The 2,940-nt window shown below is 29.9% G+C and overlaps 1 long non-coding RNA gene across 1 annotated transcript; it reads left to right on the top strand.

Annotated features, from left to right (window-relative positions):
- Window positions 1-237: 237 nt before the first annotated feature.
- Window positions 238-1,837, top strand: LOC138802029 (uncharacterized). The gene is made up of 3 exons (XR_011364664.1): window positions 238-357; window positions 727-880; window positions 1,370-1,837. It is a non-coding gene; the product is annotated as an uncharacterized lncRNA (long non-coding RNA).
- The last annotated feature ends 1,103 nt before the right edge of the window (window positions 1,838-2,940 follow it).

Below are 2,940 nucleotides of genomic sequence, written 5' to 3'. Positions count from 1 at the left end.
CTTTTGTTGCTCATACTTTGCTGTGCTGTGATTGGTCGCTATTGGCAACAAAGTACAGTCTCTTAGACTGTTTCTAAAGATTTATTTTGTTTTTAGAATGTATCTGTAAACAATGTTGACTGTTTCTGGCATTGTGACATCACAGCTGCTCGTTGTGACATCACAGCTGCTTCTTGTGACATCACAGCTACTATCCGCTGTATAAGAACTGGCTCCTCCTAGGTGGGGTCACTTGCTCTTTGGCTCTTGTGCTTTGCACATCATCAGTTTGCAGAGCAGTTTATGGAGAAGTCAGTGGAGAGAAGTGGGGAATGTAATGAAGAACCCCAGTCTGACCTGGCAGGAGATACATTTAAAGTAAGTGAATAATTAGGTTTGTTTATTTTTCCTGTTGCTTATATATCACCAACATATTCAACAGTGCTGTACAGAGACTCTCCTCATTCATGCCTGTCCCCTATGGGGCTCACAATCTAGTTTCCCTGCCTCCGACCCACACACATACTGCAGCCAGCGGCCACTGTTAGCCCATCTCATTAGTATCCTGGATGCTATGGCACCACCAGAACACCACAATATTTACCAGAACATTGCTAGATTTATTGTACAGTGTGTGAGAGAGTAGAAGCCTCCTACACAAGTTACTTTGTATTACAGTTATATGTAGGTAGGTAAAGGTAACACAGTAATTTATTACAACTTTTTACATTGGTCATTTGGGTTTAGGTGACTGCCGACAAGGGCCCAGCTAGCAGAAGAGGTGCTGAGGGCCAGGGCTACGTTCCAAGTATCTTACCTCTTGGATTAGCAAATAAAGACAAAGACAAAGATAGACATAAAGAACCTGGATAAGAGAAATGAAGACATCTGCAACACAATAGTAAGTTTACCACTCAACTTCCGGTAGATGCTATATGATATTGGAGATTCAGTTGAGACATGATTCCACACAGTGAATAATCTAACACAATGTGAATATCTCTATTTCTAAATTATAGCTATAACCAATAGAGGTCTGTTTTATTAGTTTATGCTGCACTAAGTGCATTTTGTGATTTGATTAGGGATGGTCCGAACCCGCCGAAGGTTAGGGTTCGGCTGAACCTGAATGCTCGGCATCGGATTCCCGCTGTCTGCCCGCTCCGTCCAGAGGGAGGGCCGCCTGGAAAACTGGGATACAGCCTATGGCTATGGCTGTATCCCAGTTTTCCAGGCGTTCCTCCCGCTGGATCCGCCCGCTGCACGGAGCGGGCAGACAGCGGTAATCATTACGGAGGGTTCGGGTTTGTCCGAACCCCGACCAAACCAGGTTCGGATCATCCCTGGATTTGATAGATCCATTAGTTCACAAATTCTTTTGTCTTTACAGTAAATCTTACATTTGTCATATTGGTTAAAGTGACTGGCGAGTGAGTGTCCAAGAAAACGGCAGAATCTGACAGATAAAAGAAGAAAAGTCAACCAAGAAGAAAAGATAAAAGATGTCATACAAAATCTTGTACATGAAAAGAAAAAAAGGAAACACAGTGGCGCTGCATGTGTAGGCGGATAACCGCTGCTGCCTTCTGCCTTCCGATTTCCCTGGATGTGGGATCGGGACCAAAATCCAAATAACCTTACAACAATGGTGGATTCCTTGGTGCTCAAACCTCCAGGCACAGTCACTCTACTTCAATCAAGAGGCAGAGATTTCCAGTATTTTTGCCAACCAGATGTGTTCTTTATTGCTTTGCGTTTCAAGTGTTAACCACCCTCTTCATCAGACATCAGTTCATACAGAATCTTGGCCTTTGAAACACTGACAGAAGACAAGAAGAAGACGAAGACAAAAAGTGGACTTTATTTTTTTACATAGTTATATTTTTATATGTTTATATGTTTATATATTTTATTTTTTTACATATTTTTATATATTTTATACATATTTTATTTTTTTACATATTTATATTTTTTATATTTTTATATATATTTTATATATATTTTTATATATATTTAGTTTTTTCCACATTTATATTTTTAGCTATATTTTTTTTACATAGTCATATTTTTTATATATTTATACATTTTTATACTTTTTTTTACATAGTTATATTTTTATATATATATATTTATATATATTTTATTTTTTTACATAGTTATATTTTTATATAGTTTTTATATTGCACATAGCTATAGTTTTATATATTTTCTATAGTTTTTTATATTTTATTTTTTTACAGTTATATATTTTATATATATTTTATTATATAATTTTATATAATATTTTATATTATATTTTTATATATTTTACTTTTTACATAGTATAGTTTTATATGTTTTTAAATATATATAATTTTTTACATAGTTATATTTTTATATCTTTTTTATTTATTTTTATTAATTAAATTATTTTTATTTTTAGATATTTTACATATTTTATTTTTTTACTGTTATATATTTATATATTTTTATACATATTTTATTTTTTAGTCATTTTTTATATATTTTTATATATATTTTTTTACATAGTTATATTTTTTATATATTTTTATATATTTTTTTTACATAGTTATATTTTATATATTTTATATAGTTTTATATATTTAATTTTTTTACATAGTTATATTTTTTATATTTTTTTACACATTTATATTTTTATATATTTAATTTTTTTACATAGTTATATTTTTTATATTTTTATATATTTTTATACATATTTTATTAAGTCATATTTTTATATATTTTATTTTTTACATAGTTATATTTTTACATTGTTTTATATTTTTTTTACATAGTTATATTTTTATATAGTTTATATAGTTTTACATAATTTTTTACATAGTTATATTTTTTATATATTTAATTTTTTTACACATTTATATTTTTATATATATATTTTTACATATTTATAATTTTTACATATTTTATATATTTTATATATATATATATTATTTTTTTACG

This window comes from Dendropsophus ebraccatus, chromosome 9 (genome assembly GCF_027789765.1).
Source record: "Dendropsophus ebraccatus isolate aDenEbr1 chromosome 9, aDenEbr1.pat, whole genome shotgun sequence".
Taxonomy (NCBI): Eukaryota; Metazoa; Chordata; class Amphibia; order Anura; family Hylidae; genus Dendropsophus; species Dendropsophus ebraccatus.
The sequence above is the reverse complement of the archived record's forward strand: the minus strand, read 5'-3'. Positions and strand labels throughout refer to the sequence as shown.